Source organism: Coenobita brevimanus, chromosome 82 (assembly GCF_032717465.1).
Source record: "Coenobita brevimanus isolate Jiangsu-jjx chromosome 82, ASM3271746v2, whole genome shotgun sequence".
NCBI classification, from domain to species: domain Eukaryota; kingdom Metazoa; phylum Arthropoda; class Malacostraca; order Decapoda; family Coenobitidae; genus Coenobita; species Coenobita brevimanus.
The window spans coordinates 17504784-17522517 of NC_137035.1; the positions used below are offsets into that span (position 1 = coordinate 17504784).

At 43.3% G+C, this 17734-nt stretch overlaps 1 protein-coding gene across 1 annotated transcript in view; it reads left to right on the forward strand.

The window, feature by feature from the left end:
* The first annotated feature begins 430 nt into the window (after positions 1 to 430).
* Positions 431 to 17734, forward strand: part of LOC145409649 (uncharacterized) — an 89563-nt gene continuing 72259 nt past the window's right edge. Inside the window, exon 1 of the mRNA XM_080280001.1 lies at positions 431 to 489. The gene's annotated coding sequence lies outside the window, so the exon portion shown is untranslated. The remainder of the gene's footprint in view (positions 490 to 17734) is intronic.

A 17734-nucleotide genomic window follows, 5' to 3' on the forward strand; every position in this document is an offset into this window, starting at 1 on the left:
GATGTGTTGATGTCCCCACATAACCTGTTCATCATTACAGTTATTTGCCTTGCAATCAGATTTTCAGTAGTGCACCTTAGTTGAAACGAGGGGTGCTTAAACTTCTGTACCTCTTTTCATTCTAAGTAGAAGTGGATGTTAACATCAGGGATAAGCCTGTGGAAATACTATGTGTGTATGTTCTTAGGTCTTTTGTCATTGTATTCACTGCCCCTTTTCATCATTCTTCCCACTTTATTTACAGAAACTTGGAGTGAGAGATGGTCACACAGGAGCAGCATTAGCTCTTCTTCCTGACCTTTGCTCATCTACTTATGTGGAGATCATTCTTGAGGCTGAAGTTCGTTATGTGCCACAGCTTCAGGAACTCCTGAAGGAAGTGGCTCGTCGTAACTGTTACCTTGAGGTCTTGCTGAAGCATCAGTGGAAGAACAGTGACTGTGGGACCTCAGACTCACTACTACGTCCACTATGTGATATAGATGCAAGGTACCTGTGTGTGTATATGCTATATATATATATTTGGTAAACAAACACTTTAAGCAGTAGAAGCACCCTATAAAATCAGTTCTTCTTCCAGATAGGCTGTTATATTTTTCTTATTATTTCTAAGGTGATAAATAAACGTTTCTTATTAAATATGTTGCCCTTTTGTTTTAAGCTATGTTACGCCATGACAGTTCTATTGATTCATCAGAGTAATGGTGGAAGGGATTGTCTTGATCTAAGAGTCTAACTAAACATAACCTAACCTAGCTTAACTGTACCTAATGATTTAACCTAACCTAATCTAATTCAGCCTAATGTAACCTAGCCTCCTGTTGGGAAAAGGGAGACGAAATCCACCTTTGAGTACATTTGAGTAAGATTCTTCCATCACCCCAGGAAAAAACAACCGTAGGTACAGCATAAAGAACATGGTGGGAAATTTTTGAGCAAGAAAAGGTCATTTACCACCATGAAAATAGTCAGAAAAATACAGAAAAGAATCTGGAGGAAAATTGAATTGGTAAGGTCTTTCTGCTAGTTAAAGTAATGCATACTTTTTTTTTTTTTTTTTTTTTTAATGCAAAGAAGAAGGAACCAAAATCTAAGTCCACAAAACAGTTCCTTCCAAGGGAAAAAAAACAATACAAAAGAGAGCCAAATTCAAGATCCATTCATTTCAAGATGCCAGGACACACTGCGTTTGAAAGACTGGAGATCATTGGAAGTAGGAAATACAGACAGAGGGAGACAGTTCCAGAGTTGACCTGTTGCATAAATCAAGGACTGGGAGTATTGGTTAACTCTTGCATTAGTGAGTTGGACAGAAAAGGGATGAGAGTTTGCTGCTAGATGGGTGCGTAGCACCTGTCGTAGAGGTGGAGGGATGCAAACAGACAGTTCAGAGGAGCAGTGACCATTGCAGTAGCGATAGAAAAGAGATAAAGAGGCAACAGTGCGGCGAAGAGACAGAGGTTGAAGGGAGCCAGTAAGAGGAGGAGAGTTATGAGACAAAAAGCCTTTGACTCCACCCTGTTGAGAAGAGCCGTATGTGGGTAGCCTCCCCACACTTGAGAGTTGTACTCTAAACAGGGGCGAATAAAACCTGTGTATAAAGAAAATAAGAAGCTGATGGATTTGGACTATGCTGTTGATATTGTACTGATTTGCAGAAGTATTTATGAGATGCAGAGGGTGCTTGATTGTATGGTGGAGGAAGGAGAAAAAGTGGGATTGGTAAAAAATTGTGGAAAGACTGAAATTATTAATATGAACGTGGAGAACCAAATTGATTGTGTAATTGGGAATAATGTGGTGAAGAATGTAGAAAACTTTAAATATCTGGGAACGATTGTATCATCTAATGGATCATTAAACAATGAAATTGAGGAGAGGATTAGACAGGCTTGATGAGCTGTTGGAATGTTGAAATCTGTTTGGAATAATAATATGCTTTCGGTACATACTAAAGTGAAAATTTACAAGTCCATTGTTAGACCAGTTTTAATTTATGGGCATGAGTCATGGTATAGTACAATTGCAACAGATCAGAAAGTATTAGGATTTGGAATAAAATACTGAGAAGGATTCTTGGGGTAAAGTGACAAGACAGAGTTATAAATGAAAGAGTAAGGGATATCACGAAAGTGGTACCAGTTAATGAATATGTGAGACTGTCTCGCTGGAAGTGGCTGGGGCACATATACAGAAAAGAAGGCAGTTTGATACAGGATGTGCCAGAGTGGACAGCTAGAGGAAGAAGAGGTAGAGGTAGGCCGAGGGAAACCTGGTTGAGGACAGTGAAAAAAGAAACAGGAGAGGAGTGTTGGTTTGGACCTGAAGGAGATGGCAAGAGACAAATGATGGTGGAGAGAGTTCATCGAGGCCCTATGCATCCCGTGGGGTGCCACAGGAAATGATTGATTGACTGATTGATAAAGTCAGCAACTGTCAGGGGTAAAGAAGGCATGGAGTCGGCTTAGCACACCTGATCTCTTGGAAGCAGATTTTACAAGAGATGCAATAATATCTTTCCAAGATAAGTCCCGAGTGAATGAAACCCCAAACATGTTCAAGGATGATGCAGGGTTGAGCTGGATATTATTAAACATTAGTGGGTACTCCTGTGGAAGATTTTGATGGGTTGATAGGTGTGAAAACTGTGTCTTTGATGCATTAAAAACAACAAGGTTATTTTTACCCCAGTCAGAGATACGAGCCAGGTCAGACATTAGGTGTGCCATAGCCTCATCCCTCATTTGTTGAAGTAACTGCTGAGATGGACGTTGCAGAAACCGAATGGAAAGGTGATGGGTGGAATCATCAGTAACAAGCGGATAGGATTAGATGTACAGCTTAGAAGATCATTGATGAATAAAAGGAAGAGAGTTGGTGATAGGACAGAGCCCTGAGGAACACCACTGTTGATAGATCTAGGAGAAGAATGATGGTCATCTACAACAGCAGCGTGTAGAATGACCAGAAAGGAAGCTATAAATGAAGGCATAGATAGAAGGATAGAAACCGTAAGAGGGCAGTTTGGAAATTAAAGATTTATGCCAGACTTGATCGAAAGCCTTTGAGATGTCAAATGCAATGGCAAAGGTTTCGCCAAAGTCCCGAAAGGAGGATGACCAGGAGTTTGAACGGTAGGTGAGAAGATTGCCAGTGGAGTGTCCCTGACGGAACCTGTACTGACGATCAGAAAGAAGGTTGTGATAGGAAAGATGCTTTAAACTTTTTTTTAAGAATAGCCTCGAAAACTTTTGAGACACAGAATGTTAGAGCAATTAGATGATAGTTAGAGGGTTGGGAATGGTCACCCTTCCTTGGGACTGGCTGACTGAGAGCAAACTTCCAGCAAGAAGGAAAGGTACAAGTTGAAAGACAATGGCGAAAGAGTTTAGGCAGGGTGTAAGCACAGAAGCACAGTTCTTGAGGACAACAGGAGGGACTACATCAGGCCCACATGTCTTGTTAGTATTGAGGCCAGTGATGGCAGAAATACATCAGCTGAAGAAATTTCAATGTCAGCTAAGAGGAAGTCAGAGGGGGGAAGTGAGGGAGAGACAGCACCGGAATTGTCTAAGGTGGAATTGGAGGAGATAGTCTGAGCGAAGAGATCTGCTTTATCAGTAGAAGAAATAGCTACAGAGCCATCAGAGCAAGGTGCCAGAAGGAATGGGAAGAATTCGAGTTGGAGAGTTGAGAGCATTTAGCACGGATGAAATTATTTTTAGTAGAGCGAAGAACAGACTTAATACGATTCTGGGCAGAAACATAAAAAAGATATGATTCAGGGGTGGGTTGGCTCTGGTACCTTTTATAGGCCCTCTCCTTGTCACAGACAGCATTAGAACAAGTGTGCTTAAACCAAGGCATTCTTGCATTAGTCAGAGGAAATGAAAAAGGAATGTATGCTTCCATGCCCAAGAGAATAACCTCCGTAATGCACAAGGCACACTCAGATGGCTTGCTTCCAGGCCCAAGAGAATAACCTCCGTAATGCACAAAGCACACCCAGATGGCTTCCGGCCATGGAAGCAATAATCATTCCAGGGAAAATCAAAGAAGTACTGCTTGAGGGCCTCCCAATCTGCAGCTCCAAAGTGCCACAAACAACTTTTATTTAGAGGGTCCACAGGCCATACCAGAGTGATAGGACAGGTTAAGGTAATAAGGTTATGATCAGAGGAGCCCAACGGAGAGAAAAGATTAACAGTTTAAGCAGAAGGATTAGTTGTAAGGAAGAGGTCAAGTATGTTGGAGCTCTCTTCAGGGAGGTCAGGGATACAATTAGGTTGCCATACAAGCTGCTCTAGGTTGTTAAGGATAGAAAAGATGTAGGCTTGTTCACCAGGTGGATCAGTGAAAACAGAGGAGAGCCAAAGGTGGTGGTGAATATTGAAATCTCCTAGAATGGAGATTTCAGAGACAGGAGAAATGGATAGAATGTGTTCCATCGTAGAAGTAAGATAGTTGAAGAATTTTTGATAGTAGAATTAGGGGATAAGTAAACAGCTCAGATATATTTAGTCAGAGAATGACAGAAGAGCCGAAGCCAGGGAGTAGAGAATTCAGAAGAATCAAGTTCAGGAACACAAGAGCAAGATTGGTCATTACATACATATACACAACAGCCCCTCTGTATATATGAATATACAATGGGGCCTCACATCTGCTGAATACAGTAGACTAAAAAAATTGCACCAGATGCAAAACTGCCAGATCTGGGGCAAACTTTAAATGGGGAAATGTTAATAGGAGTCTTTTGTCACCTGAACCCGTTTTGCATATTTTTGTACTTTTATCCCAAGGAAGTCAGTCATAACTATACTAAACATCAGTATAATTATGTAAATGATGATGATGATGATGCATAAAAACTCACCAGTACCAAGTTCTATCTATCTATCTATCTATTGCCAGACGCCTCAATCCTGTTTGGGGTGGCCACAAACAAATCGCCTCCAAGTCGCCCTGTTCCCCGCCATTTCCCTGCCCTGCTCCCAACTCACACCCCCCTCTCTCATATACCTCTCCACCCCATCCCTCCATCTCATCCTCGGCCTCCCCCTCCACCTCACTCACATACACTCTGTTCGTCAGTCTTTCACCCTTCATCGTCTCCACATGGCCAAACCACCTCAGTGTGTTCCTCATAACGCTTCCTATCACATCCACATCCACACCACAACGCTCCTTTATATCCTCATTCGTCAGCCTGTCTCTCCATGTGACTCCACAGGCTCCTCTTAAATAACTCATTTCCACTGCTCTCACTCTTGACTTGTATCCTTCCAACAGCGTCCAAGCTTCACTTCCGTACGTTAGAGTTGGTATCACAATACTGTCATGTAGTAACTTTTTCACTTCCATGCTCACTTCCCTGTTTCTTATCACTGCCTTCAAAGAACCAGCAACCTTTCCTCCTTATTGTACCCTTTCAAGCACTTCACCCTCCAAACCTCCATCCTTACTCATCACACTACCCAAGTACTTAAACGTACTCACATTTTCCAGTTCCTCACCATCCAACCTCGCTGTACATTCACTGACTTCACCTCTCTCAAAGATCATCACTTTACCCTTCCCTACATTCACCTTTAGATTCCATTTCTTACACACTCTCTCAAACTCATCCACCAAGCTTTGCAGCTCCCTTTCGTCTTCACTCAACAACAAAGTATCATCTGCAAACAACAGTACAGGGAGTTTCCAAACACTATCCTCTCTCACCAGGGCCACTCCAACATCCACTACCCTACCTTGTACCTCTTTTGTTACCCCATCCATGTACAGATTGAACAACCATGGAGACATGACACATCCCTGTTTCAACCCAACTTTCAAAGAGAAAAATTCACTTAGTTCACCATCCACATGCACTGCAGCCTTTGCACCATCGTACATACTCTTCACAGCATTCAACAACTTCCTATCTACTCCGTATATTCTTAACACTTTCCACAATCCTTGTCTATCCACCCTGTCATATGCTTTCTCCAAATCCATGAAAGCCGCATACAACTTCTTTCCCTTCTCTAGAAACTTTTCCACTAAAGATCTAAGAATGAATATCTGATCTACACAACCTCTTCCCTTCCTAAAGCCTCCCTGTTCTTCTCCAACTAATTTCTCTGTTCTTTTTCTAACTCTGTCAGTAAGTATCCTACCATACACTTTTCCTATTATACTAAGAAGACAAATGCTCCTATGATTACCACACACTTCTTTTTCCCCTTTTCCTTTGTACAAGGGAATAATTATACCTGACTTCCAATCCTTCGGGACTCTACTTCCTCCCAGTACCAAGTTCAAGAGTGTTTTATTGGGCCAAAAGTGTGGGTCATTGGTTGATGAATAACTACTGGGTGGCAGCCTGGGTTGCTGCATCATTGTCTCTCCCAAGGTCCCCATCGTACTATTGTAACAAATTCTAGCTGAACACTGCCAAACACAAGAACTGGGCACAAAAACTAATCAGGCAAGATGGTACCTGTGGTCTGTGTGGTGGCGGCGTACACAATGGTGCCGTCACAAGATGGCCACCAAGTGCCAAGCTGGATGCGCACAGAATTTCATCTGGTGAACGCCTGCCAGATGTGGGGCTTTGGAAAGTTTCTAGCCTGTCGTCAGATGTGAAACTGCCAGATAAAAAAATGCCAGATGCAAGGCCTCAGTGTGTGTAATTCACCGGGTCGGTCAGGATCACTTGATGGTTGTGATCGTCAGCTTTTTGCCCTCCCGGTAGGGAGCTGAGAGCTCATATAGTCTGATCTAAGGGCAAGGCTGTGACCTTCACAAACGCACACACCCGTCCCCTTGCTCCAGGGGGACAGTAACCACCCACTTCGTCAGTGAAGCTTTTTGCAACCTGAGCGAGGCGCGAACTCCCGTCCACCAGTTGGCAAGCGAGAACGTTACCACTGCACCATTGAGCGGTGTGTGTGTGTGTGTGTGTGTGTGTGTGTATATATATATATATATATATATATATATATATATATATATATATACAGTAATCCCTCTAATATCCGGACGCCCAATAACCGAACATCCCCACTAACCGAACCTTATCGTCCTGGGATCAAACGTTCCCAAAATGGTCCGAAAATCCAAAAAAATTGGAAAAAAAAAATCGATTTTTTGCCGTCCGTAATTTGAACTTGCCGCGCGCGCCGCGTGAGAGCATTGTTTTGGTTCGTCATTCCTCCGACGTCCGATAGAGCGCCACTGCATCCTCCCCACTTCCCGCCTGTCTCTCACCGCGACAAGACCTACGCTCTTCGTCATGGCTGCCCACGTGCTCGCTTTTGTGGTGGTGCCGTACTTGCTGCAAGGCCTCCTGCTGCTCTCTGCCCTACTCTTAGTGTGTGTGATGATGGCCCCGCCTCCTGAGAAAAGGAAGAGAGTGGTGTTGACTCTGGAGAAGAAACGGGAGATATTGGAGAAGGTTGATGCGGGTTGGTCTTCCTTTCGCATTCTCCGCGAGTTCAACCTGGCCCGGTTGACTTTGTTTGATATCAAGCGTTCCCGAGACAAGCTCATGCAGTACACGGCTGACTTCTCGTCGAGAAGCAAACGCAACGTGGAGAGGAAGGTTATGTTTACTCCCAAGTATGCAGAGATCGACCGCTCCACGTTGATTTGGTATCGACAGCAACGTGCAGCTGGTGTGATGGTACGTGGAACGGAGCTGAAGGCTGCTGCTGAGAAGTTTGCAAGGCTTCACGACGCCCTAGACTTCAAGGCATCCGAGGGTTGGCTCTTCGCGTTCAAGTTGCGACATGGCCTTACTAACCGTAAAGCACATGGCGAAGCATTGGACGCTAACGAGGATGGAGTGGACGAGTTTCGGCACAAGGTGAAAGGCTTGATCGACAGGGAGGGCCTCACTCTCGGTCAAGTCTATAACGCTGACGAAACTGGCCTATTCTATCGCTCGGTGCCAATGAACACTCTCGCCGATGAGACGGAGAAGCATGTACCTGGCCGCAAGCTTTCTAAGGAACGGATATCTGCTTTGTGTTGTGCCAATGCTAACGGCATGCACCGGCTTAAGCCTGTTATTGTTGGCCGTGCAAAGCAGCCTCGGTGCCTTCGTGGGGTGATGGATGTCCTTCTTGTCGTATGGTACCATTCTTTGAAAGCATGGTTCACAGCTGTGATTTTCAAAGACTGGTTTCACCATCACTTCGTCAAGGAGGTCATACATTACCAGACGAAGACACTGGGAATTCCTCGCGACCAGGTAAAGGCTCTCCTTCTCCTCGACAATGCACCTGCCCACCCGTGCGACAAGGACTTGGTTGCTGAGAATGGCCGTATTAGGTGCATGTTTCTGCCACCTAATACGACTGCTCTCATTCAACCAATGGACCAAGGAGTGATCGTGGCAACAAAGCGCCTGTACCGTCGGAAGTTCCTGGACGAGGTGATGGTTGTTCTCGAGGACGAGGACGAGCGCAGGGAAGGACGTGACACTCGAGGCAAGCGGACTTTGGAAAACCTTCGCCGCTACAACATCAAGTCTGCACTGTACAACTGGGTTAGTGCATGGAAGGAAGTCCCTGTGAAAACTCTTGAAAATGGTTGGTCTCGTCTGCTTCTCGGAACAGATGTGGAGTACGATTTCCTAGGGTTTGACGTGGATGACTTCCATGCACGGCTACGTACGCACGGCGACGATGTTGATGTGGACGATGTTCGTGAGTGGTTGGACGACGACGAGGGCGATCCTGGGTATCAGACGTTGTCTGATATCGAGATCGCGTCTTCGGTTGCTGGTGTCAGTCCCGAACTTGAAGATTCCGACGACGAAGGCGATGATGATGCAGACTCCGCCCAGCAGGACACTACTCCAGCCATCCCCAAGCTGAGCGCACTCCGGGAACATCTAGAGTTCGTCCTAGACTACCTGGAACACCCGGACTGCGACAGGGAGATGGGGCCCTTGGGACTCGTGGAGGAAGTGCGTGCTTTCCGGCAGCGCATCATCAATCGCCAGAATCGTCGGTCCTTGCGTCAGTCAACGATTGACAGTTTTTTCAGGCCCATGACCCCCGCTGTGCCAAGCCCTGGTTCCACTCCGTTGCCTCCCCAAGACAGGCCCTCATGCTCCGAGCCACAGCCCAGCACATCAGCTACAGTGGAGTCACCGCTCGACGTGAGTTTGCGGCTGTCTTCAGAGTCTTCTGTAGTCGGTACGCCATCACCACTACCCACCGATGCACCCCTTGGACGCCTGCCAGTGATACTCTCGGGCTCTGACAGTGAATAAACAGCAAGAACTTCTCCACTAGACCACACGGGAATTTTGAGTGTTGTGCAGTGAAAAAAACGGTGTGTTGTGTTAAGGTTTTCAAGTTGGGAGAAAAGACTAAGTAGAAAAGAAATTTAACGTAACTAACCTTCTTTGTTTTGGCTTTGGAAACTTAAAAACTTGGGAAAAGTTAATGTGCAACACTTAAATTTAATGGAACATTATTTGGACTAAAGTGAACACTGTGAAAAGAACGGACTTCTGTGTGTTAGTGACTAAGTTCAGTGCAAGACTTCAGGAAGAGTGTAGTGCAAGTGCTTCAGGAAATCGTTCTTACTGTCAGAGTCCGAGAGGAGGCGGTTATTCATCGAGGTGGCCAGGGACTTGCTGTAAGTAGCCAAACTGTTTCATGTTGTACTATTTTCCATACTATATTTACCAGAATGTTTCATATTGTATTTTTTCCCATACTATACTTACCAGAAAGTGTCATACTGTACTTCTTTCCATACTAAACTTACCTCATGCATGTGCAGTAGGAATGTGTTTTTCAGAGTTCGGTTAGGTTCGGTTAGAGTCCATAAGTACCAGAATGTTTATTAATGTATGAACATACTTCTAAACCCACATTTTATGTGTCTGTTGCATTTATTTCAGTCATTTATGTGCCTTATTGGTGTGATTTGGGTGTTAAATAGGTGCTATGCATGTCCGGAGGGAGTTGTATAGGTGTTTCTCTGTGTTAGGGTCCGTAAGTACAAGTCCATAAGCTGGGGCCCAATATCCGGACAAAACCAATATCCGAACCTACCGATGGCTCTATTGATCCGGATATTGGAGTGATTACTGTATATATATAAATATGTACAGTGGAACCGCGGTCCTCGAACATCTCACATGTCGAACAAATCGGACCTCGACCAAAAAATTCAAGAAATTTTTGCTCCAGAGGTCGACCGAACTATCGGACCTTGACCAACCTGAACGTAGCCGAGCGAAGGGAAGCTGGCCGACCGACAGTCACGTGTCCACTTTTGTTGTTCGTCAACGTGGTTGTCCTGCTGTGCTTCACATTTTTTCTTGATCATTGCAGTATTAGCCCCTAGTAATGGCTCCAAAGAAAGCAAGTTCATCCAGTACGGCTACGGGCAGTGAAAAGAGGAACGTAGTGCGGAAAATAATTGAAGAAGTGGAAAAATTATTGCTTATCTTCATCAATGAGAAACACTTAGCAGGAGACAGTGTTAGTGAGTAAATAATTTGTGAAAAGGCAAGAGAAATATACAGTCACCTCGTAAAGGAAAGCACTGGTACCAGTGCTGAAACTGAAATAGGTAAGCATCTGGAGTCTTGGAACGGATTAAAATGATTTACATTATTTCTTATGGGGAAAATTAGTTCGGTCCTCGACCAATTCGGTCCTGGAACAGCCTTCCAGAACGGATTGTGTTCGAGGACCGAGGTTCTACTGTGTATATATATATATATATGTATTATATATATATATATATACTATATATATATATATATATATATATATATATATATATATATACAGTATAGTGTATTTCCTTATTTATATATATATATATATATATATATATATATATATATATATATATATATATATATATATATATATATATATATATATATATATATATATATATATATATATATATACATATATATATATATACATATACAGTACCCTCGCGTCCAACACGCGTTAGTCCAGCATGATTCGAGTCCAGCACGGAGAGCAAATAATTAGTATTATTTAATACGATTTAATTACTACAACACGAGTGTGTTAGCATAACACGCACAGAGCTCTGAGAAGTGGGCGAAATCCGCAGAGTTCAACTCTAGCACGATCACCCCCGGTCCAACACGGTCATACTGGACATTCCCATGATGATGATAGCCAATGAAAACTTCTGATCAAGTAGCCTTCCCTGCCCGCTATCATGACGTAATCGTGATGCCGCCCAATTAAAAACGCTTCTGGTGTCACGTGATGTTATGTTTAAATTTCTCCCGCCACAGCGCCACTCAGTCGCATAATTGCATTGGAAGGTGCTTTTTTCTTGCTGCATTTTCTGCCCTTGTTACTGCATTTTACCCTGCTCACGATGCCTAGGAAGCCTTCTGAGAACCCCAAGAAGCGTCGGCACCTCCCTCAGGCCACCGAACTAGAAAGCATCGAGAGGAAGAAGAAAGGGGAGAGGGAAGTTGACATTGCCAAGGCCTACGACATGAATGAAGCCAACGTCAGGACAATAAAAAACCAAGTCAAGATCCTGGCAGCCGAAGGCTATCACACGGCACTTCATACTAGGTTTGCCGAGGATACGATGGTAAATCGGAACGGTAACGTGGTAAAATTGCCGACGATACCACGGGCATTTGGAATTCATCTGGATGGATTCCTGCCGAGGATACGACGGGCAAAACAGTTTGACCAAAACCCAGGCGACCCGACAGAGAATGTATCGTACTACAGCATTGAACATTTAGCCTGACACTGAATACATATTAATATTTTAGAATAAATATCAATCATTTTGAAACCCTTCTCATCGGTATGTGTATCAGTTTATAAACAAAGTTGCTTCTCCTTATTCTCTACCGAGTCAGCGACAGCGATCACTTTCCACAGTCACGAGACGGGGCTCTGGCAACAGTGTGAGAAGCATGCCGTTTGCCGAGGGTTACAGAGTGCTAGGACAGGCAGAAGCAGGACCTTCCATGGCTGTGGACGAAGATAGTGATTCTGAGTGTGATTTCGAAGGATTTATGAGGGAGGTTGAGGAGGAGCAACAGCCATTAACCGCTAGTGACGCCAGCAGCCATCCTCCGGGGACCCAGTAGGACTACCTGCAGCCTTGGATACCGCCTTCCATTCCCAGCAAGCCCACCAACACTATCCTAAAAGGTTAGTTATCAATCATAGCACAGTACCATTTATTATAATTACAATATTTCCAATATATGTATAGGTATATGGTAGGTATTTAGGGTGACTTTTCCTAGGGTTGCTGACATAATTCATTTTTCCCCATAAGCTCTGTTGTTAGTCCAACACTTTTTTGGTCCAACACGTGACCCATGCATGACAATATTACCGTGTTGGACGCGAGGGTACTGTATATATATATATATATATATATATATATGTATATATACAGTACAGTGTATTTCCTCATTTATATAATATATATATATATATACAGTACAGTGTATTTCCTCATTTATTTATATATATATACAGTACAGTGTATTTCCTCATTTTTCGCAGGTTGGATGGTCTGCCAAAACTTCGTGAAACATGAAATGTTGAAGTGTTAAGAATCAATGGGAAAAATAGAGGAGCATTCTGGTGGGACATGTACCTACTCTATCAGAAAGTAATGTAACACCTAACATGCCCTACCCAAAATTAAATGAAGTGTTTACTAGCGCTAAAACAGCATAACACAGTAAACATGTACCTGAAAAGACATTAAAACTGTTATAAAGAGCTGCAACATCAAAAATCCATACCAGAAATAAAGTGATGACTGGCGTGAGTTGCAAGTGAAGTGTGTTGAGGGTGGATAGGCTAGTTCCCGATGTCACTAACCAAGGAAAAACTGCTACTTTTCACCAGATTAATATTCAACATCAAAGTCAGTCAACTAAACCCCAGTCATTTTATGTGCCCTCTTTGTCACTAAAAGGAAGGGAGAAATTATAACAACATTATTTTATTCACTGCTACACGGAAGAGGGGCTGTAATATAGTCAAATAGAATAAAAAATTGGTGGGCTGAGTCTACCATCCCTGTATTGGGACGGTTATTATTCTTTCCTTCCTTAAATACAGTGGAAGTCTGATTTTTCGGCATCTATGGGACCAGGCTAGTGCCGAAAAATCAAAATTGCCGAATTATCAAAAACCCTACCCACTCAAAACCTTATATGTTTCGGTGAACACTATCATCACTACTCATATCATTACAGATGTGTTTGGAGAGAGTACTGTATACTGTTTGATACTGTACAATACTGTAATGAATACAGTACTATACATGAATATGAAAAATAAAGAAATTAGTGAACGTACTGTATATAAATGTAATGGTACAGTAGGCCTACAAGTTCACATGCACTTACGTAAACTTATAGTAGGTTCCTTATTTACATATGTACAATAGAAGGGGTTGATTGGAGTCTGCTACTGCTGGAAGAAGTCCCCAGCAGTAGAGGGTCCTCATGGAGAATTTCAAGACTGACGAAAAAAATCAGAAAAGCTGCCGAACGATCAGATTTTTGTAAATGGGACTGTTTCTCAAAACTGCCGAAATGTCAGATTTGCCGGGGAATTGGATGCCGAAGAATTGGACTTTCACTGTATCGATAAACTTTGTTTTACATCCATTTCATGTATCTGCCCATCAAAACAAAAATAAATAGTGTTACGAGAAACATGTAACGATTCTTCATTAAGAAATAGTAGAACAGTACAGCTGAGATTGTATGTTATGATCATAAACAATAACAAACTCAAGTGTGTCTACTGCCCCACTGGACCTGCTGTGTATTCATGACAAAGCTGAAGATCGTATGTTACGATCATAAACAATAACAAACTCATGTGTGTTTACTTCCCTGTTGGACCTGCTGTGTTTAGGTCATGGAAAACTATTGCATAGAAAGATGGACAGTGCCTAGACTGAGCATCGGTACGCGTCATCTACTGAGTGTCGGCTGCCAGCTGGGAGTGTCGAAGTGCGAGGAAACTACAGTAGCTAAGTGTGGAACAACTCGGAAACTTTTTTCTAGTGCGAAAAACAAGGCGTCGAAATACGAGGAAATACTGTATATATATATATATATATATATATATATATATACTGTATATATATATACAGTACTCTCGCGTCCAGCATGATGATATTGTCATGCATGGGTCACGTGTTGGACCAAAAACGTGTTGGACTAACAATAGAGCTTATGGGGAAAAATGAATTATGTCAGCAACCCTCGGAAAAGTCACCCTAAATACCTACCATATACTTATACATATATTGATACTATTGTAATTATAATAAATGGTACTGTGCTATGAATGATAACTAACCTTTTAGGATAGTGTTGGTGGGCTTGCTGGGAATGGAAGGTGGTACCCAAGGCTGTAGTTAGTCCTACTGGGTCCCCGGAGGATGGCTGCTGGCGTCACTAGCGGGTAATGGCTGTTGCTCCTGCTCAACCTCCCTCATAAATCCTTTGAAATCAAACCTCCCTAATAAATCCTTCGAAATCACACTCAGAATCACTATCTTCGTCCACAGCCATGGAAGGTCCTGCTTCTGCCTGTCCTAGCACTGTAATCCTTGGGAAAGTGCATGTTTCTCACTGTCACGAATCAAATTCGCGACATTTCCCTTTTGTGAGAAATCACGAACTATTAGTGGAAAACTCACTGTGTATCGCTCAGTTAACCGTTTTCAAAACATTCGTCGCTGTTTCAAAAGTGACCGATCTAATGCACGTCACTAAGTGCTCTACTGAGCGATACTATTGTTTATTGTTCGCCCCTACTTGCCTCAACTGTTAGCCACACCTTCTTCCGGTGGCCTGTGCGTTCTACTACACGCATCGTTTGAATAGAGTCCAGTGTTTGTTGTGACGGAGAGAGGTGACTACAGTTCTCCAGACTCCCACCCTTTTGGGTGATACACCACATTCATTGACCAGTATTTCTTTTCGTTTTTCCTAGTCTTAAGAGCTTAGTTAAGGTGTTTTTCCTAGGCGTAAGAATTTAGCTCTTGAGTGAGTGAGTGAGTGCGATCTCATTAATTTGATTTTGAAATGTAACGTTAAATTTATTTTGTAATCAATAAATTTAACAGTTCTTTTTCTTGAGCTTAATGTAATGTAAACTCTTGTTTCATTTCTCCGCAATTAAGCTTATTTCTTATAGCTCCTAGCTTGCATAGACGTTTGCCATTCATAACTGGTACTTAGGCCAGTCTTGTGTATTAAGCTTAAAATCCGTTGTGCCTCCTAGGAGTTAAGCACCAGCAAGAACCTGATGCTATTGTTAGTATTAGTTATTTATTGTCAGGGGTGAAGTAACTTTCTCCAGAGGCTAACAGTACTAATAAACAGCAATTGAGTAATTAGTCTCTGCTGTGTACTGTTGAGAAAGTTTATAAATTCTCGTTCTTAGAGAATCGTGCGAAGCAAGCCAGCGTAAAGTAATCGTTGCTTGATTTAGCAAGACAGTCATTGTCCCTGCTCGTCAATATTATTGAATATTTATCATTAACATTTATCACTTAATATTTGTTTTTATTTTAAAAACCCCGTGACAATTGGCGACCTCATTCCAGGATATTAACTCCTAGCTCTAAAGCTATTCACGAGATAATACTCACTCGTTCATATTTGGGTATTTATCATTAAAGTTTATAGGCACAAGTTTACTGGTGTTTACCGTTAATTTAGCAAGTGAATTTTTGCTTTATTAATCCATAGAGTACTTAACACTATTTAGTACTTTATTCTTGGTAACGCCAGACGATTTTATTCGCTTCTGGGAAGTCGCCATACCCATTGTGTTAATTATTGAGTCTTCCCAGTCATTTGCATTTTTGCTTTATTCTTATCCAGTTAACTAGATAAGACTGGTCACCACTAGCTTGTGTCTGTACTCTTTACTTGTATTTATTAGCATTCGTTTGCGAAGCAGTCAGTACTCAGTTTCGGTTTACTTAGTAAATTAGCGCCATGGCAGCCAGAGTCTATGTACAGGAAGCTAAAGAAATGGGCCTCACTGACCCAGAAAAAATTCAGAGTTACGTTCTCTCATGGTTTAATTACGAGCAAGAACGTGAGAAAGATGCTCGTGAAGAGCGTAGAATCCAACGCGAACACGAGCGAGAACAGCGTGAGGAACACGAAAAGGAGCGTGAATTCGTGCGAGAACAGCGCAAACACGAGCAGAAACAGCGCGAACTCAACTTAGAATACGTGCGGGAACAATGTGAATACGAACGTGCCAAGCGAGAGGCACGAGAAAAACATGAGCTTGAAGTGCTGAAGCTCAAACGAGATTCCTTGGCTTCAGACACATCCGGTGCAGTTGGTCCAAGCTTCACGAGCGTTCTCCTTGCACATGTCCTGGCGACCCCACACATCAAGCTTCCTTCATACAAGGAAGGCGAGCGAATCGAGCCGTACATAGCTCGTTTTGAGGACATGGCAGACATGTATCAACTGGATGAGGCAACTAAGCGGCTCCAATTTCTTAGTTTATTTGAGGGCCCTGCCCTCGATATTCTCCACAGAATTCGTGGAGACAATCTCACGTATGAGATGATGAAAGCTGCACTCATTAAGGCGTATGGTCTCACAGTAGAGGACGCCAAAGTTCAGTTCATGCGAGCTCGTCTCCAAGACAAGGAGACAGCTGTTCAGTTCCTCGTTCGTCTCACTGCTTACTTAGGTGAGTGGATGGAGAAAGATGAAACTCCTTTCATGCATGAGGGGATAATTGATCTTATGCTGCGTACACAGCGAGAGAGGTCGTGGCCTGCTGAGCTCATAGCACAGCTTAAGATCTGCCAGGTGAAAGATGCCAGCCAAATGGCAGAAAAGGCTGACGCATTCTTTACTGCATATGGGTACCAAACTCGTAAGCAAAACACCTGGAACAGAAAACTTGATAAATCTGGGAAATCGTCTCAGACTGAGCCCCAGCAACAAGGCCATTCTCAGAATAATGGCCAAGGTCCAAAACCGCAGTGGAAGGACCAGGGGCAAAACACTCAGAAGCCTGAGTGGAAGAGGTACAACAAGTACCCTAACCAGCAGCAGTATCAGCCACGTAACCGACCGTCGGGACAAACTTTTCCACCACCAGCTCAAAAGAGGCAGGAAGCGAACGCAGCCTTCATTTCTCAGCAGCAGGACGGTGGTCACGTCCCCGCCAGTATGGGTACTCCCCCACAGTTCACTAGTCCCACAGTGACAGTGAACCCTCCTCCACAGATGGCCAATGTTCCATCTCCTCGGGCGGTGAGTACGACCCCTCAAGTTTCTAAGTCACAAGGCACAATGTTTGCCGCATCAGTTCAGCAGCCTCATGAGTGGCTAGCTGCTTCCTCCACAGGCCCTCCCACAGGTGACAGTACCTTCCTTGTTCAGCCAGGGTTTGTGGGAGGCATTCTTGTGAAGGTCCTGAGAGATAATGGTTCCTCAGGTTGCTCTGTCAAGCAGAGTCTAGTTCGGCCTGAGCAGTACACAGGTCAACAGATCCATGCAAACCTTATTAATGGATCAGTGAGATTGTTCCGTGAGGCATGTATCCAGGCGGCATCTCCATTTTATACTGGTACGACACGCGCAGTTGTCATGCCAGAACCCTTATTTGACCTTATAATTGGCAACATTTCCGGTGTCAAGGATAGTTGCACCGAACATGACGCTACTCAG